The sequence below is a fragment of the Podarcis gaigeae genome, assembly GCF_964106915.1.
Source record: "Podarcis gaigeae genome assembly, chromosome: 8".
NCBI lineage: Eukaryota > Metazoa > Chordata > Lepidosauria > Squamata > Lacertidae > Podarcis > Podarcis gaigeae.
In genome coordinates, this window is record NC_139684.1 from 73594395 (window position 1) to 73612596 (window position 18202).

The window sequence follows — 18202 nt, forward strand, 5'->3', positions numbered from 1 at the left end:
GTTTAGGTCATAGAACTGGGACAGAATATATCAGAAGATGCATTTTCTGAAAATATGTCTGAGGTGCATTATTTTCTCCCCCTTCCCCCTTGAAAAAAGTGTCGGCCACCCCCCAAAAAAATTCCATTTGCATACAGCTCCAGGAGCAGTGGCCAAATCTAAGGAAGGCTGCAAGTCATCCAGCCACATCAAGATTCCCATTCCATTATTTTTCATTTAATGTTTAGTCCCTTACCAGCCCGATAAAGTCTTAAGACATTTTACTTATATGCACAGTTTTTCCTCCCCAAGTTACAGCTTTCACAATTGGTGAAATGAGATTTATACTCACTTGTCTTTTGCCGCCAAACTCGTTCTACAAATAATAGCAGTATTAGTAGTAGTAGTAGTAGTCATGTAAAAATTCATCATTTGTTTCTGTTGGCTTCATTCACAAGAGAAATGAGAAGCTCAGGCTCATACACACATACCCCCAGAAAGAATTGCTTGTGGACTCTAAGGGCCTTGGCCAGAGACTGGACAAAATACTAATTGCACAAATTCACTTGAAGCCCATGGTCTTTTCTTATGTAAATAACAGCTCCAGGGAATCCTGAACAGCAGTACTAAAAAGGGATGGTTTCCATTCACTTATATTCCATTTCAACTGGGAAACACTGGCCTGTGAGCGCTCCAGTTGGAGAACAGCCTTTACCAAAGGTGTCATGAGTTTTGAAGATGCTCAAACACAGGACGAAAGGGAAAAACGTGCTAAGAGGAAGGCACGCTTGGCAAACCTTCACCATGATCAACTCCCATCCGGAAACCTATACAGTGGTACCTCAGGTTAAGTACTTAATTCGTTCTGGAGGTCCGTTCTTAACCTGAAACTGTTCTTAACCTGAAGCACCACTTTAGCTAATGGGGCCTCTTGCTGCTGCTGCTGCCGCGCCGCCGGAGCACCATTTCTGTTCTCATCCTGAAGCAAAGTTCTTAACCTGAAGCACTATTTCTGGGTTAGCGGAGTCTGTAACCTGAAGCGTATGTAACCTGAAGAGTATGTAACCTGAGGTACCACTGTATCCTTACTGTGGAAGGACGTGTAGATCCAGGATTGGCCTCCACAGTCACTTACGGACTCACTGTTAAAACCATGTTTATGGAAGACAATCTTACTCGGCTACGAGTGATTGAAGAAGAAGAAGAAGAAGAAGAAGAAGAAGAAGAAGAAGGTGGTTCCATTTCATCCTGCCTTCCTTCAAAAAGCTCAGGACAGGCTAACTAATCCTCCCTATTAATCATCATGTCAACCCTGTGAGGTAGACCCGGCTGCTCAAGAGGTCACACAGGGAATTTCCTAGCTGAGATTTGGACCCAGGTAATCTTGATACTTAGGGACGCGGGTGGCGCTGTGGGTAAAAGCCTCAGCGCCTAGGGCTTGCCGATCGAAAGGTCGGTGGTTCGAATCCCCGCAGCGGGGTGCGCTCCCGCTGTTCGGTCCCAGCGCCTGCCAACCTAGCAGTTCGAAAGCACCCTCGGGTGCAAATAGATAAATAAGGACCGCTTACTGGCGGGAAGGTAAACGGCGTTTCCGTGTGCTGCGCTGGCTCGCCAGATGCAGCTTTGTCATGCTGGCCACGTGACCCGGAAGTGTCTCCGGACAGCGCTGGCCCCCGGCCTCTTGGGTGAGATGGACGCACCAACCCCAGAGTCTGTCAAGACTGGCCCGTACGGGCAGGGGTACCTTTACCTTTACCTTTAATCTTGATACAAGTATTGGCATGCTACCTGCTAGATGGGAGTGGCTCAAATAAACACACAATCTAATCTAATAGCCAACTTCACTTCTCTTTGTTTAGCTAACCTCTTTCTCAGCACTGAGATTGTATGAAAAAGCCAGAGAAAGAAGACCCTTCTCAATACTTACTTCTACACTGTTGATGAGCTCTTCCCACTAGGAAGGAAAGAGACACTGGTTATTCAAAGAGGCTACCTTCTCCCAGGAAAATCCAGCCAGTTCCCTGCCCCGTGCTTGCATCTGCTTCCCACTTGATGCCCTTCCCCCTGACAACCCCAGGTTGCTTTGAGCTACCCAGACAGGTCCACAGTCATCCAGGCCTATCTCAGCCCAACTCAAGCAACGCCCAGTTCCCCTTGAATTGGTTCAGGACTCAGCTGCGCCTGGTGCACAGACCTAAACATCCGCTTGAGACCCGGCGCAAGGAGAATTCACAACTTCATGTAAATAAAGGTTATTTTACCCATGCGTCAACACTCTGTCCACCGTCATCCTAGAAAAACACAAATACAAAATGTCATCTGGTCTTGTTTGTTTCCGCATCAGAAATGAAACTGCTTAGGTGCCCTGAACCTTAAACACAGTCTTATTCTTGGAAGCAATCCCTATGCATATTAAACATGCTTGTTGGTTTCAGGTAGATCTGTTTAGGAGTTGTAGCTGACATGGAATCCCTCAAGCAATATTTCACCACCCCTAGGTTTCAGGTTTGGGGCCTGAAGTCTCAGGGTCTGGGATACTTCTGGCCTGGCAACCCAGTGGATCACTGAAGAAGAAGAAGAGTTTGGATTTGATATCCCACCTTTCACTCCCTTTAAGGAGTCTCAAAGGGGCTAACTTTCTCCTTTCCCTTCCTCCCCCACAACAAACACTCTGTGAGGTGAGTGGGGCTGAGAGACTTCAAAGAAGTGTGACTGGCCCAAGGTCACCCAGAAGCTGCATGTGGAGGAGCGGAGACGCGAACCCGGTTACCCAGGATTACGAGACTACCACTCTTAACCACTACACCACACTGATTGGTGAGCCTATATAATTGACCCTTGCCCAAAGCTTTGGGCTGGGGTCCTAGGCAGCACTTGTTTGGACAGAAGGATGACATGGAAATCGGTAGGACTAGGGTCAGATGGCTCACATGGTTTCTATGAAAAGATAGGGAAGACAGAAAAAGACTTCTCATACTCACTGAGCCAGAGTAGCCATTTTGGGGAGGAGGAGGAGGAGGGTAAGGACGAGCCCCTGGACTGCCAGAGTAGCCAGAGCCCTGCTACAGAAAGAAAGAAAGAATTGTTGATTTTGTTTCCACAAACTTCTTTTTAGAAAACAAATGGCACCTCCTCTTCCCAGCTTTGAAAATATTAGTGATGGGGTGTTTGTGTATCTAGACACACACACGCATATGTATAAAACGTGTTTGGATGCATGAGAGAAATGCATCTTCCTCCCTCTAATTGTAATTTATACTCTTTCCCTTTTCGAATTAAAAAGAAGCCTGTTCACAGAAACCCAAGTTGTTGCAGGTGTCCCATGACACTCAATCATTGGTGGACAGGTGTGTTTCCACCTGTGCCAAGGATAGGGAAGCTGTGGTCCTCCCAATTTTGTTGGCCTCTCACTTCTGGCAGCCCCATTCAGGATGGTCAATGGCCAGGGATGATGGGGCTTACAGTGGGCAACACTTGGGTGACTGCAGATTCTCCAAAGAGATTGGTTTATTACCAAACCATTACAGCAAAGAGGGCCCAGTGGGGATGGGGAACCTGTGACCTCGGGGTGTTGTTTGACTCCAACTCCCATCAGCCCAAGCCAGCATGCAGAAGTGGCTTGTGAGTGGTGGGGTGAAGGCAGTGGCAGTACTGTGCTTGTTGGGTGAGGCGAGACAAGGCAAGGCAGCACGGCTGGAAGACGCCTGGCTTTGCTGTTGACCATGGCCAACCCAAACGTCCCCTGACGTTGCCAACACATTTCCCTTGCCCATCCCTGTTCCAACAAGCCCAGCTTTTGAGTTAATCTGGTCAGGAAAAGCAGGGTATAAATGTTTTGGATGGTAAATAAATAACCCAGCCCCTATTCCTGTTAGGGAGGATTTGTAGTTCGGGATAGGCAAATCTGTCAATATCAGCTTGTCATTTTTTGAAACTTCGGTTCTGAACATTTGCAATTTTCGAAAAAGTGCTTGTGGAAATGAATCAGTATTTTAGTGCCCCGAATGTTCATGTTTGCGTACAATTTTACTTAGCAGAACGTATTTTGTGTCGTGTTTTCACTAATCTATGCGTTTCAAAGAAGGCGTCAGGTCAGCTCAGAGCACACTGATTCCCACTGCACAAATTTCATTCCTGCACAAGGAATATAGTCTCAAGCAGATTCTTCTGGACTTGGGGGGGGGGGGATAGAAATTGTTAATGCCAGTCAGAAAGCTCCACCTTCCAAGAAAATCGAGCAAGAGCTCATGAGTGTATCCACCCAGCTGAAATAAGTTAAAATGGGGATATTACACAAGGAGGCCAAAGAAGTGGTCATACTCACGGGGCCAGGGGAGCCAACGTACAAGCCCACCTGCTACAAAAATTAAAAGATAAATTCACTGATCCTGCTTTCCCCCACAGCAATCAGAACTGAATATATGGACACGCCTTCCCTAAGGTTTGCAAGCTGCCTAGAGGTTTTACGACAATCAAAAGAGTCCTATAAACATTGTGAAATAAAAATAAATAAATAAATATGGTGGGGTGAGGAACTTATCACCACAGAGGGCCAAATATTCCCATGGGGGGCGGGTTTCAGGGTCCACAGGTCAAACCCTGGACTGGTGTCCTGGGTTTAGTTTCGGGCTAAATGACAAACAATAGGGTGAAGTTGAATCCTGAGAAGATGGAGGCCTTGTAGGCTTGTACTCCCTTGGAAGAACAGTCTTGTGGACTTAGAGTAAACCTGGATCCAATACTGTTACTGGAGACCTCAGTGGCAGCTCCTCACCTTGGAATGCCATTATTATTATTATTATTAATATTATTATTATTATTATTATTTAAATTTGTATGCCACCCTATGCTTGCAAGTCTCAGGGCGGTTCTCAACATAAAATCACAATATAAAAACACAAAACACATAATCAAAATAAAAAGAAGAACAACCCAATAATCTCCTCTCCCCGACACATTTTAAAAGAGAGGCTCCCCTGGCACTGTTATTGATATCACACAGGTGACATTTGAGAACTGATAGCAAAGAGAGGGGAAGACCACCTCACAAGTCTGCTGCAGCTGCACTTCCTGACCACCCTGAACCATGAACTACTAAACTGGGCCACATAATCTGATGGCCCATATGAAAGAACTTAGAAGAGTTTCTCATACTTACTGAGGCAGGTTGAGGCTGCCAAGGTTGGGCTTGGACACCGAGATAGGCCTGAAAAAGACCAAGATACGTAAGCAAGTTGCTCAGTTCTGTCTCTTGCCCACCAGACATCACCACTACAGAAGCACAATGGAAACCAAGCAGAACCACAGCAAGTATTGACGAGCCAAGTCCAGGTCCTTAAAAAACTGGGGCCAACCACTGTCAGTACTGGCACATCCATGCAATGACAGGGAGCCGCAAACAGCTATAATTCAGCATGAAGTGTGCTCTGGAGCCAGGGTCGGCCCAAGACATTTCGCCACCTGAGCCAAACCACAAGATGGCAACCCTTTGGGCCACCGCCATAATTCTGGAAAAGATCAAGACACACAGTTCTGGCCTGACACACATCTCCATAAACTGCTCCTGAATACCAGTTGCTGGAAACTATGGGACAGAAGAGGGCTCTTGAGCTCAGATCCTGCTTGTAGGTTTCCCATAGGCATCTGGTGAGAAGAGGATGCTGGAGTAGAGGGGCCTGATCCAGCAGGCTCTTCCCAGGGTCTTCTTGTTAGGGACCTTGGAGAGGAATTGGTGCTCTTCTAGACAGATAGACTCTGCACCTAGGGAGTGTGGTGTTAGTCCTTTAAGAGGTTTATTATATTTCAAATGAAAGCCTGCCGTGCAGTTTATGCAGGAGGCTGTTGCTCAGCTAGAGGCAGACTGCATGTGTGAGTTATGCGTGAGGCAGCTAGCACAGAACAGGGCCGTGTTTAAATAAACATTATAACCATCCTCTGGTTGTTATCTGAGATAACTTCATGGGCAGAACTATAGGAACTGTAACTTGAAGAACTTGTGCTTGAGCTTGCTTTTCCCTCATCCCTCCCCAGTCCTCTTTCCTCATGTGCCATGTCTTTTTATTTTATTTTTTATATATATAAATGTTATTGGTTTTTTAACATATCATTTTCAACAGTAATTAAACATACTTTTACATCTTATTCAATTTTTTTTGACTTCCATCAGTCCTGTCTGAAAATTTTCCAATCTAATCTCTTAGTATGCATTTCTTATTTTCCCTGTTACATTTCAAACTCATAACCAATATCTCTATCTTTTTCTACTTTGTAACACTTCGTATATTTCTCCTTACAAAACTTCTTGTAGTCCAACTAGCATAATTTGTTGATTACAGTTGCTCTTCAAATAATTCATCTACTTCTTCCAATCTTCTGTAAATCTCTGGTCTTTTTAGATTGTCTTTAGATTGCCATGTCTTTTTAGATTGTGAGTCTGGGGGCAAGGGTTGCCTTTGAAGGAGATTGCTGCACGTCACTCTTTTTGACTTAAAGCTGGGGGTATCAGTGCCTTGGATACAATATAAATAAACCAAATAAGCAGGGAAACCTGGAGCACCTGTGTGGGTTTCGTTTTGGCCATGCCCACCACTGGCATGCGGTCCTCAGAGGGCTGATGAACAGGGAATGTGGCCCTCACACGCAAAAAGGTCTGTGAACTCTGTTTTAAGCATCCTTACATAGTTCCGCTCCATTTAAAATGAGTTTCCAAGCTTAATTCAAAGTGCTTCTCTTAGCCTTAAAAGCGCTAACCCAAATACCTGCTTGCCTGCCTTCTCTTGTATCAACTGAGATTGTCACCTTAGGCGTTTCTCCGGACAACCCCTCCATCTGAAGTGTGGTGGGTGGAGACAAGAGAGAGAATCTTTTTGATGGTGACTCCCTGCCTTCTCCAGGGAATCCCTCCTGGTGCCTTCATTACCATTATTACCAAAAACTCTGAAGAACTAAGAGAGCGAAGAGAGGGATACAAGTGAAGGCTGCCTCAGAGTCCGCTCCAGCTGATTTCTCAATGCTCAATTTCTGAGCCATGTACTACTAAGTGATATCTAAACCGAGCCGCATAGTCTAACGCCCCATATCAAAGAGCCTAGAATCTTCCAAATAATAGTTTTTCATACTTACTGAGGCAGGTTGAGGCTGCCAAGGTTGGGCTTGGACACCGAGATAGGCCTGAAAAAGACCAAGATACGTAAGCAAGTTGCTCAGTCCTGTCTCTTGCCCACCAGACGTCACCACTACAGAAGCACAATGGAAACCAAGCAGAACCACAGCAAGTATTGACGAGCCAAGTCCAGGTCCTTAAAAAACTGGGGCCAGCCACTGTCAGTACTGGCACATCCATGCAATGACAGGGAGCCGCAAACAGCTATAATTCAGCATGAAGTGTGCTCTGGAGCCAGGGTCGGCCTAAGACATTTCACCACCAGAGCCAAACCACAAAATGGCCCACCTGCCCTGCCAGGGAAGAAGGGGTGGGTGAAGAGCGACATGACAAGCAAGGGAGAAATAAAGATCTACATCAGGAACAAGAGGGGAGTGAAGATTGGGAACGAGGTGGGGAATCAAATCAGCCTTGGAAAAGGTCGTTCTCCAGATTCCCCCTCCATCTGCAGTGTGGTGGCTGGAGGTCAGAGAGAAAACCTTTTGAGTAGCTATCAGAGGGTGTATAAGTTGAGCGAAATTGTCTGATACCCTATACTCTGAAGTGTCCAAGGAAGCGTTTCTCATACTTACCGAATTTTGGCCATCGTAAGGACCCTGAAAAAGATCGAGATGCACAGCTTATTTGTCACACTCACATCTTCAAAATGAAATTACAGTGATGCCAAGCAGAACCACCAAGTGAAGACGAGAGAGAGAGAGAGAGAGAGAGAGAGAGAGAGAGAGAGAGAGAGAACCTTTTCAGTGGTGGCTCCCTGTCCCAGAATCCCCTCCCTGTTCAAATATTATTCAAATATTATTTATTTGCTGCATAAATGTACATCCTCAACATTAAAAAATTAAGGCTGCATAAACGTACATCCCCAACACCACCCAAGAACCCTGGGCACTGTAATTTACCCTTCACAGAGCTACAATTCCCAGAACCCATAACATGCTTCCAATTCCCAAGATTTGGGGGTTGTGTGAGCTTTAAATTTGCTTTATATACATGGTGTATAAGCAACAAAGAGCAGAATGAAGACAGAGACCACCTCAGACCTTGCTCCAGCTGCACCCTCTGATAAACACCCTCCCCTGAATAATGTACTACCAATTAATATATTGAGCTATGCGGCTTAATACCCCATAGCACAGAGTCACAATGATTCGAGGAAAACTTTCTCATACTTACTGGAGGAGGAGGCTGAGGCTGAGGCGGAGGAGGTACATTTGGGCCCGAATAACCAACCTGTAAAAGATCAAGAGACAAAGGTGGTTCAGTCCTTGTCCTTGCCCGCCTTACATCCTCACAACGAAACCAAAAATCCCTATCTATAGCCCTTGGCTGCCTCCACGTGGAAATTTATTTGCACATAAACTGATTGTTCCAGGAAAAGCCCTTTCCAGGAGGAAAATAAAAGCTTAGGCAGGTCTAGTGCTTTTGATAGGATCCTGTAAGCTGATAATCCCTGCCTGGGGTGTGAAGAGGTGGAATGCCTTCTTTTAAAATAAAAATATAAAATAAATTTTATTTTTCATGAAAACCCACAAGCGGGGCATGAGTGCAACACTTCCAGCCCACTCTTCTCCCCAGCATGAGGATGCTTCACCCTGTGCATAGTTGAAGCATGGAATTTGCTAGCACAGAATGTAGTGCTGGTTAGAAGCTTGGATGGCTTTAAAAGGGGAGTTAGACAAATTCGTGGAGGGCCAAGGCTTCTGTGACTACTAGCCACAAGGGCTGTGTACTGCCTTTAGTTGTTGGGCATCACAAGTATGGAGAGTTGCTGTTGTACTCATGCACTGCTTTGGAGCTTCTCAAAGACATCTGATCTGCCACTGTGAGAACAGGATGCTGGACTAGATGGGTCTTTGGTCTGATCAAGTAGGACCCAGGAAGAAGATGGCTAATTCTAGCCCAGAACAGGACTGGTCCTGTTAAACAGGTGAGGGTGTTTTGTCGCAGATCCTACTCTCGTAGCATCCTTTTTGAGAGAAAGCATAACAAAAGCAGATGGACAAAATGTGTCGTACTTACGGAGGCACCAAAACCAGGATTCCACTGATATAACAAAACAATTGAAACGATGCTGTTAGTTTCCATGAATTTAATTTGAAATAGACTCTGTGACATAAGCCATTATTTGCATGCAGGATTCACAGTACGATCCTATTCATTCCTATTCAGAGTTAAAAGTAACTTCCATTGAGTTCAATGGGACTTACACCCTGGTAAGTGCGCATAGGAGTTCTGCCTTAGTTACTCTCATATCTGAGTACGAAAGGGTTTGTTGCGTTCCCTGGAAGCACTGTATGTGGACTCAAGCCCTGTCTGCAATTGGGAGACATTAACAAACGGGAAAACAAGGTTTTAACCCAAAGCTCCAAATTCAGACAGTCACCTTCCATGTTGCAAGAAGGAGTGGGGACGAAATTCAACTCGGTTGTATTTAAAAGCAAACCATCCTAATCTGCCCTTTCCAAAACAATGCGCAAACTGAAATGCAGTTACCCTTCCAAATTACCAGCCAGGGAATGTGTACAAACATGCATGCACAACACCAGGGTAAAGTGTGAGCATTAGTGAAAATAGCATACAGAATGTATTACATTAAGGGGTACTGCCTTGCAGAAATGTGTCTATTAGGGGAAATTGCATGCAAACATGTAAAATTTAGGAGAAATTCGTAACGAAATGCTGATGAATTTTCAAAATTACATTTTTCTTTAATGCAATCTACTTGGAGAACTGAGCTAAAGAGAAATGAGAAACTGAGATAAGTCAACTAACACAGCAATTGTGGGGTGGGGTGGGGTGGGGTGCAGAGTTAGTACACTGGCCCCCCACTGCTGCTTCTTACAAGCAAAATGCCCTCTCAAAACTCTCTGGTTTTTATAAACAGTCCCTTGACTTCCATCACTGAAGGAAGGCACAGGTATCTACTAATTATTTTGGCAAACTGTTTGTTCGCTATGTATTTGGACACTTCTTAAGCTACCATAACTAAATCTTGCATGATGGTTCCTGAGATCAAGGAGCAGGTTTTCATCTGTTTGGACCTGATGATATTTTGAATCAAGAGGGCAAACTGAACCTTTAAAAACTGTCCTGATTTTAACCACTGGTTCCAATTTTTATTTTTGTTTCTTATAACTCCCAAGCAATGCTGGGTATGGGGCTTCTGGTCAATAAATAACATGACACTTTTGATTCACATTGGTTTAGGTTCCCCACTCCACCTCCCCCCACTAGCATCCAATTAAAAGATGATGCTGCATTTCTCCTAGAAGTCCGTTTCCATCTCACCTGTGCATCCGTTTCTCTTGCACAAAGTGCAGAGATTAAAAGAACGGCGGCTACAACCGGGAGCTTCATTTTAGCCCGGGATCAGGCTTCCGTCCCGGGTGCGAAATCGTTCAAAGGTGTGAACTGTGGCTCGGAAGCTGCTATTTATTGACCCATCACCACAAGCCACACTGCCCAAACTTAAAGCGCCCATTGAGAGTGTCACCAAATTACCTTATCTGGAAGGAAAGGTCAGAGGAAATGATTCATCACAGGGACACTCTTGCGGAAAGGACACCCTGCTTCCAGAGCCAACTGCTACGTGGACTCTTAAATGCCCCTGTAATGAAATATTAATCTCTCTTCAACAACCACATTTGGATCCCTTAATATTTTTACTTCATTATGTGGGACAGATACATTTTGTTGATTTTCAAGACCATGTTTAATGCAGTTTAACCACAGCATAGTTAATACCTGCAAAAGGGATGCAGGTGGCGTTGTGGTGTAAACCACGGAGCCTCTTGGGCTTGCCAATCAGAAGGTCGGTGGTTCAAATCCCTGAGAAGGGGTGAGCTGCCGCTATTCTGTCCCAGCTCCTACCAATCTAGCAGTTCAAAAGCATGCCAGTGCAAATAGATAAATAGGTACCACTGTGGCAGGAAGGAAAACAGTGTTTCCATGCACTCTGGTTTCTGTCACGGTGTTCCATTGCACCAGAAGTGGCTTAGTGATGTTGGCCACGTGACCCAGAAAGCTGTCTGTGGACAAACGCTGGCTCCCTTGGCCTGAAGCGAGGTGGGTGCTGCACCCCATAGTCACCTTTGACTGGACTTAACCATGCAGGGGTCGTTTACTTTTACCTTACCTAATACTTGCAGTGACATAAAAACTGCAAACTCGACCAAGCTTATGATTAGCAAGATAAACGACTTAGTTTGGTGAAGTTGTTAGTTTACTGAAAACCCCAAACAGAAACTTTATTTATTTATTTATTTTTAGTTTCATGTATTTTAAATTTATTTATTTTTTTTATAAATATTTTATTAAATTTTCAAATACATAATAAACAATATACATACAAGATCCCTTCACCAAAAAATAATACACCAAAGAGTCAGAACAAATACACCAAAAAACAATATAGAAAGAAAGAAGTAAAAAATAAAGAAAGAAAAAAGAAAAGAATAAAACCAACCGTTCAATACAATTTTTTTATATAACTAACTGGACTTCCTCACATCTCCTTTACCCTGCATTATTTATAATAAAAATATCAGCAAATTATTACCTTGTTTCATACCTTATTTTGTACTTTCCAAATATTATACTTCTAAATTTAAGATAATTTTTATCAATTACTCATACCTTAAGTTTAAACATATTGTTGCCTTAAATTTCGACCTTTTCTTACTTATAACTTAATTTTCTATTTTACAAAATCTATTTGCTGGAACTGAAGTTTTCTAAATTGTGCAGATACTTAACATTCATACAACTTATATTGTTTTTGTAGATAGTCCTTAAACTTCTTCCAGTCCTCTTCCATTGTTTCTTCTCCCAAGTCTCGGATTCTGCCAGTCATTTCAGCCGATTCCATATAGTCCCAGAAACTTTAAGGGTTATTGGAAACCCTTTATTATTGACATTGCACTCAGAATTTAGGATTCTTTTTGGCAGCCTGGGCCCAAGTCATATAGGGCTTTATAGGTCATAACCAGCACTTTGAATTCTGTATGGAAACTTGCACAAAGCTTACACTATGTCACAGGGCTGGCCCACCCATGAAATGGGGTGAAGTAGCCGCTATGGGCATTGGAAGCCCCCCAAAACAGGGCCCCCAAGGCACAACACACCCTGCCTCCTCTACCACTCGCAGAAAAGCCACACTGATTTCCAGCAAGATCTCACCAAGATCTTGTGAGATCTCATGCACTCCACAATATCCCATGAGAGTTTGGCAAAGTCTCATGAGATTTTGCGAGATCTCACTGGAAATCGGCACCAGTGCCGACACCACTTCAACACCGGTGGCGGCGGTGGCACAGGAAGTGTGATGGCAGCAGGTTAGGATGGCACTTCCTGTTCCACCTCAAGTGGTGAAACAGGATATGCCGCCCCCGTTATGTCTGGTCTTCCTTGAGCATTCATTCTCATTTGTTTGTGGGGCAATACTACAATAATTTGCTTCTGTGGAGTTTATACATCTTCCTGCAAATCCTTTGTTTAGTTCACACTTCTCACTTTCCTTACCATAAAATGACTGGGTTTTTGTTTTGTTTTGAAGTGGATTTCTTGTGCTAGGGTAACAGAGTGCTGTAATGCACTTTAATTGTGCAAAAGTAACTTTCTGGTATGCCCTGAAACCCCTCTTGCACAAAGACTGGCAGTCTGAAGACAAAGGAAAAAGAAGGAAAGCCAACTGCATACATAACTAACAGAAATTTGGTTCTCTACAAAGAAATTTGAGATTAATCCAAGCTGGCTGAGATTCCACGCTCCACACAAGTTTATTCAGAGAAGAGTGAGTTTCAAAGGATGTCTTGTATTGTTTTGGTAGAGCATGAGGCTCTTAATCTCAGGGTTGTGGGTTTGAACCCCACATTGGGCAAAAACCCCTACATTGCAGGGGTTTGGTCTAGTTGATCCACTTGGTCCAATCCAACTCTATGATTCTATGATTACACTGGGCAACAATTTTTTACTTTTTGAATGTTGTCTAGATTTCTACAACTGATTTAGGGTATTTTTGCACTGCTGAATCAGGAAATGGCATCCGTTTCTCTCCGTCAGGTTAGGTTTACTGTAAACTGAATGGTGGGCATTGATAAAGGTTGTTGTTGTTTAGTCGTTTAGTCGTGTCCGACTCTTCGTGACCCCATGGACCAGAGAAAGCCAGGCACCTCTGTCCTCCACTGCCTCCCGCAGTTTGGTCAAACTCATGCTGGTAACCTCGAAAACACTATCCAACCATCTCGTCCTCTGCCGTCCCCTTCTCCTTGTGCCCTCCATCTTTCCCAACATCAGGGTCTTCTCCAGGGAGTCTTCTCTTCTCATGAGGTGGCCAAAGTACTGGAGCCTCAGCTTCACAATCTGTCCTTCCAGTGAGCACTCAGGGTTGATTTCCTTCAGTATGGAGAGGTTTGATCTTCTTGCAGTCCATGGGACTCTCAAGAGTCTCCTCCAGCACCATAATTCAAAAGCATCAATTCTTCGGCGATCAGCCTTCTTTATGGTCCAGCTCTCACTTCCATACATCACTACTGGGAAAACCATAGCTTTAACTATACGAACCTTTGTTGGCAAGGTGATGTCTCTACTTCTCAAGATGCTGTCTAGGCCTGTCATTGCCCTTCTCCCAAGAAGCAGGCGTCTTTTAATTTCGTGGCTGCTGTCACCATCTGCAGTGATCATTGAGCCCAAGAAAGTAAAATCTCTCACTACCTCCATTTCTTCCCCTTCTATTTGCCAGGAGGTGATGGGACCAGTGGCCATGATCTTCGTTTTTTTGATGTTGAGCTTCAGACCATATTTTGCGCTCTCCTCTTTCACCCTCATTAAAAGGTTCTTTAATTCCTCCTCACTTTCTGCCATCAAGGTTGTGTCATCTGCATATCTGAGGTTGTTGATATTTCTTCCGGCAATCTTAATTCCGGCTAGGGATTCATCCAGCCCAGCCTTTCGCATGATGAATTCTGCATATAAGTTAAATAAGCAGGGAGACAAAATACAGCCTTGTCGTACTCCTTTCCCAATTTTGAACCAATCAGTTGTTCCATATCCAGTTCTAACTGTAGCTTCTTGTCCCACATAGAGATTTCTCAGGAGACAGATGAGGTGATCTGGCACTCCCATTTCTTTAAGAACTTGCCATAGTTTGCCGTGGTCGACACAGTCAAACGCTTTTGCATAGTCAATGAAGCAGAAGTAGATGCATCTACTTCTTGATAAAGGTAAGTACATGTAAATTGCATGTTGCTTCACCATTTTTCAAACTTCAGGGCTTGAACTTCTGTTTCTTGGAACTCCTGGAATGCTCAGCAGCACGGAGGTCTCTCTTCAGAGTCCAACAGTAGTCAGCCATCATGACTGCGTCCCAGCGTCCCTGATACCTGGTCTCCATCTCTTTCATGTCCTGATGGAATCTCTCCCCCTGCTCGTCACTCATTGAACCCAGGTTCTCAGGAAACCGGGCCATATGTGAAAATAGGTAGTGCATCTTGACGCTCATGTTGCAGCCCAGGTTTCTGAAAGCAGTTAGCAAGTTGTTGACAAGTTCTGCGTAGTTTCTGGCCTTATTGTTGCCAAGAAAGTTCTTCACTACCAGAACAAATGCCTTCCACGCTTCCAGTTCCACTTCGTTCATTGAGTTTCTGAACTCTGGATCTCTGATGAGCTGACGGATCTGAGGACCGTCAAAGATGCCAGCTTTCAACTTCTCCATGGTCAATCCTGGAAAAGCCTGGCACAAGTAAGTGAAGCAGTCACCATCATTGTCCAGAGCCTTGGTGAACTGCTTGATTAAGCCGAGCTTGATGTGCAGCGCTGGGAAGAGTATTCTGTCTCTGTCCACCAGAGGGTCGTTGATGACGTTCCTTTTTCTGCAAGGCACCAATTCCTCCCGCACAGGCCAGTCCTTCTTCATGTAATGCTGAGCACGGTCCTTACTATCCCACATGCACAGAAAACATGGGTACTTGGTGAAGCCAGACTGTTGTCCCAACAAAAAGTTCACCATCTTCAGGTCAACACAAATAAACCACTTATGCTGATCATAACCAATTTTCTCCAGCACATACTTCACCGCTTCATAGTTCTCCTTCAGTGTAGTCGAGTGAGCCAGGAGTATAGAGGCAAACTGGTTGCAGTTGTGTAGCAGAACACATTTCAGTGATCGCTTGCTGCTGTCAATGAACAGTCTCCAATCTTTGGGTTCGTACTGTGGCACTCCAAGCTTGAGCAGAAGCTGTGCAATATCTGCACAGTACACTAAGTCCTTCTCTTCCGAGAAAAAACGGAGGTACTCTTGATGCCTGTTGCGGAAGAAGCTGATGCGAGCACTGTCAGAGAGGAGGTTTTTTTCCTTCAATCTGGATGCCAACAGTTCAGCAGAGTTCTTTGACAAGCTGAGGTCGCGAACTAGATCATTCAACTCCTTTTGGGAAAATGGATGTGGAGCATCATCTTCAAGAACCACTTCTTCATGTCCTTCAACACTGGAGGCATCTTCGTCACTAATGTCAGGAAGTTCTCCGAAGATAGGCACTGGAATTTCATCCCAATGAGCTACAGGACGACATGCTGATTGAAGATCAGGATACTTGAGGCTGCTCCGGTTCTATCTGTTGATCCCACCAATTTATGGAGCCGCACCAATTTATGGAGGATTTCGAGGTTTTATGACTTCAAACTGATCCCTTTTCGACATAATCACCCAGAACTATCAGACCTGAATACTTCTTGTCATTAAAATAGTCATTTCCAATCAAAACAATTATTCAACACGGCATTTTACCCCCACCAACTTCTTCTAAAATGCTCCACACAAGCGTAAGGTAAAAGGTAAAGGTACCCCTGCCCGTACGGGCCAGTCTTGACAGACTCTGGGGTTGTGCGCCCATCTCACTTAAGAGGCCAGGGGCCAGCGCTGTCCGGAGACACTTCCGGGTCACGTGGCCAGCGTGACATCGCTGCTCTGGCGAGCCAGAGCCGCACACGGAAACGCCGTTTACCTTCCCGCTGGTAAGCGGTCCCTATTTATCTACTTGCACCCGGAGGTGCTTTCGAACTGCTAGGTTGGCAGGTGCTGGGACCGAGCAGTGGGAGCGCACCCCGCCGCAGGGATTCGAACCGCCGACCTTTTCGATCGGCAAGTCCTAGGCGCTGAGGCTTTAACCCACAGCGCCACCTGCGTCCCCACACAAGCGTACATGTGAACAAAAATGTAAAAAAAAACACATGTGGCCATAGCTCAAAAACGTGACCTGATTGAGCAAAACCAATGTGATTTTTGGATTCAGCACATCAGGTTCGTCCTAAATCAACTGAAAAAACGCAGACAACAAATTTGTTGTTGACCAGTGTTATCATAGTATGAATTAGGTGCTACCACATGGAAAGATCAGTTGCAGGTTTGATCCCCATATGAGACAGCTGCATATTTCTGCATTGCTACATAGGTAAAAAAGGTAAAGGACCCCTGGACAGTTAAGTCCAGTCAAAGGTGACTGGGGCTGGGCGCTCATCTCACTTTCAGGCCGAGGGAGCCGGCGTTTGTCTGCAGACAGCTTTCCAGGTCATGTGGCCAGCATGACTAAATCGCTTCTGGCACAATGAAACAATGTAATGGAAACCAGAGTGCATGGAAACACCATTTACCTTCCCGCCAGAGTGGTACCTATTTACCTACTTGCACTGGTGTGTGCTTTCGAAATGCTAGGTTGGCAGGAGCTGCGACAGAGCAACGGGAGCTCAATCCATTGTGGGGATTCGAACTGCTGACCTTCTGATCGGTAGGCCCAAGAGGCTCATTAGTTTAGACCACAGCAACACCCGCATTACAGTGGGTTGGACTAAGTGATCCTCAAGGTCCCTTCCAACTCTACAGTTCTATGATTCCATTATTTCTTTACAAAAGCGGGAAAAGTATTATGTGACACCTGTAACAGGGCCTGTTCCACTGAATGCTGATGGCTTCAGCGGACTCTAGGTAGCCGTGCCAACTAAGCAGGGGTGGAATCTGGGTAACTGACCTTGTATGTGCTTATCAGAGATGCCATCTGCAGAAATCAGCAGTGGCTTTTCTTCCTGGAATGAAACTAGACCTTATCACCCACTAAGACTTGAAAACCAACCTTCTTTTAAAAGGACACCGCCTGGGATTGGTTCCAGATTGGAAACTCTTAATACTGGACCCATTCAAAAGAACTATAGTATCGGCCAAATTTTTTGCACACATGCCTGCACAACTGTGCTCATTTATTAGCTAACAAAATAACTCACAGGCCTAGTCTAATCTAATCCAGGGATGAGCAATTTTAAGATTTGCAGTATCTAGTTAGTTAGTTAGTTAGTTAGTTAGTTAGTTAAATTAAAAGCTAGTGTCCATCATCTGGAAGTTAGTGCCATGGGGTCTTGTGGTTTCTTGAAGACTAAGGGTACTTCCAGGTGTGATTTGATTGTGGAATTCCCACTACAGCCATACCTTGGTTCTCAAATGGAATCCGTTCCAGAAATCCGTTCGGCTTCCGAAAACATTCAAAAACCAAGGCGCAGCTTCCGATTGGCCACAGGAGCTTCTGCCGCGTCAGATGTTCGGGTTCCAAAGAACGTTTGCAAACCGGAACACTCACTTCCGGTTTGCGGCATTAGGGAGCCAAAATGTTTGAGTCGCAAGGCATTCATGAACCAAGGCACAACTGTACTCATGGACACAGGTCCCATCCCCCACAGTGTTCACACAATGCCACCATCAGCAAAAAGCCAGGCCAAATACATTCCTTTAAATATTCACAGAACAATCCTAACAATAGAAAGCTGGCACAACTTTTGCTGCTGCTGTGTCGTGTTGGGTTAACTTAACTCCACTTCCAAACTCTGTTCACAAGGAGCTTGATTTACACAGCCCTTTTCACCTGCTTCATTTCTCTGGTTTGGCAGGTCACATAATCAAGCTGGTAGGGTTTGAACAGGTGTAAGATTCTGCTGTCCTTGGGTCACCTCCACCACACACGCCAGGATGCCCCCTTTGGGGACTTATACCGGCTTCTGTTCTGATCCAGGTTGAGGGAGTTA

General features: G+C 44.8%; 2 long non-coding RNA genes across 2 annotated transcripts; both read right to left on the reverse strand.

Annotated features, from left to right (window-relative positions):
- Window positions 1-331: 331 nt before the first annotated feature.
- Window positions 332-7174, reverse strand: LOC310851798. Its single transcript, XR_014567817.1, has 7 exons — window positions 7102-7174; window positions 5138-5185; window positions 4304-4336; window positions 2961-3041; window positions 2241-2270; window positions 1907-1933; window positions 332-355 (listed from the first exon to the last, which is right to left on the reverse strand). It is a non-coding gene; the product is annotated as an uncharacterized lncRNA (long non-coding RNA).
- A 1139-nt stretch (window positions 7175-8313) lies between these two features.
- On the reverse strand, window positions 8314-10564 carry LOC310851802. Its single transcript, XR_014567823.1, has 3 exons — window positions 10430-10564; window positions 9161-9184; window positions 8314-8371 (listed from the first exon to the last, which is right to left on the reverse strand). It is a non-coding gene; the product is annotated as an uncharacterized lncRNA (long non-coding RNA).
- Window positions 10565-18202: the final 7638 nt, after the last annotated feature.